Raw genomic sequence first — 1,982 nt, forward strand, 5'->3', positions numbered from 1 at the left:
TTCACACTTATTGGAGGAATATTAAGTAAATTTAATTTAGTTCTATATTAAATGTTTCTCACTCTATCTTTTTGTTTTCAAAAACTTAAATATCAATAAATGTATTTCCTTATGGGTATGACTTCTAACATTTAAATTTCTGACCTCTAAAACAGCAGGAATTGATTAACATTTAACAACATGGAAATGTGAAGAAATGAGAAAATTAATTATTGCACCTCATAAGTCAGAGCTTAGGGCTCAGTTTCAAGGCATCATATAAAGGATTTAGACTTCAGATAATCTATTTAAAATGTGTGTTCTTACACGATGGTGTGGCAAATAAGAAGAGAGTATGCAAATAACACAATTTAATCCCCATTCAAAGACCCAGTAACCACTGGAGCTACATACAAATAAACAAGCAAGAAAAAAACTATCATCTACTCATTCTCATTAAGATAACAGCAACACAAGTCAAGTAAACCTTGTTTAAATGGCATTTTTGCCCTACTTTTTATCACTCACTGTATACTATGATTTGAAAAGGGGAACTGTAAGTTTGAGAAGAATGGGAAACAGCCTAATGTAATATTTTAGACAATACACAATACAGAGTTAGTGATGTTGTTACCAAAATGATTCTTTTAAAAATGAAAAATCTCTGTCACTACTCTGCTGAAATTCTTCAGTGGCTCCCTTTTCAACTCAGAATCAAAGCCAAAGTCCTTACAATGTCCAAGGCCTGATGCAATCAGTACCTCCCCACCTCTGACCTAATTTCTACCACCTTTCTCTTCTTAATCTGCCCATCACACCACCTTTTTACTGTTCCTTCAGCACTAGGGACACTAGCTCCCTTTCAATTATGGTTCTTCCTGGAATATTCTTCCCCTCAATGTCTGCCTAGTAGTTCCGTTCACTACTTCAAGTCTTCGCTTAGTTATGCTTTCTTCATCAGCTCATGAATATACAAACACATAAATACTTATTTAACACTAGACATCTTTGTGTTTAATGATAAAACCCTAGAAACATTTCCAAAAAAAGTGAGGGATAAAACAAAAACGACCACCCTCACCACTATAACTACAATTACCATGGAAATATTAAAGTCAATATAATTGTGCATGCTTATATGTCTGTACACATGTGCAAACTCACGTATACACATCTGTGTATTCATTTCATTTATTGCTATTTGAAGACATTATTTATTTAAAAATCCAACAGTATCATTCAAAAGATTTCCAGAAATATAATATTTTAAAATCAGTAATCGTCAAAAATTTTCTGAATATCTCATAATTTTCAAGAAAATACAATGGATCCTAATACATAAATTTTATCAACAAGCAAGATTTATGTGAAGAAAGCTAGCATTCTCCACTAAGGAACATAAAACAACACTTGAATAAAATAAGAGACTATTGCAAGAATGTCAATTACATAAGGAGGTTAATTCTCTTAATTCAAACTGCCATAGAAAATTAATAAACAAACATCTCAGGCAAATTCTCGCATTACAAAATAATTCTACAGTTAATTTAAAATTGTAGGATATAAGAATTGGCATAAAAATATGGAAAAAATAAAAATAAAAAGAGTAAGGATTATGTACTTTCCCAATCTGATACTAAAATATATTATTAAACTACAATATTAAACATTTCATAATATGAAATCTTCATTTTTACTTCTGTGTATCAGACTATTTAGCCAACGTACCAAAATCTTTATTATTTGATATTGTCAAGTTTTTTTCAGTAAGTAAAGTCTTCAAAGTATATAGTCATATCTGAAGATAATGAACAATTTAAATTTTTTCCTATCTAATTTTTATACTTCATTTCTTTCTTATCAAAATGATTAGTTCATATTTTCAAAATTGTTTAATAATAATGCCAAAAATGGACACTCTATGCCTTATTGCTAAATTGTGAAAAGGCTTTTTTTCTCCACTAATTATTAAAGAATTGCTTGCTTTGTTTCTAAAAATATAT

The sequence above is a fragment of the Pteropus vampyrus genome, unplaced genomic scaffold (genome assembly GCF_000151845.1).
Source record: "Pteropus vampyrus isolate Shadow unplaced genomic scaffold, Pvam_2.0 Scaffold30, whole genome shotgun sequence".
Lineage (NCBI taxonomy): Eukaryota > Metazoa > Chordata > Mammalia > Chiroptera > Pteropodidae > Pteropus > Pteropus vampyrus.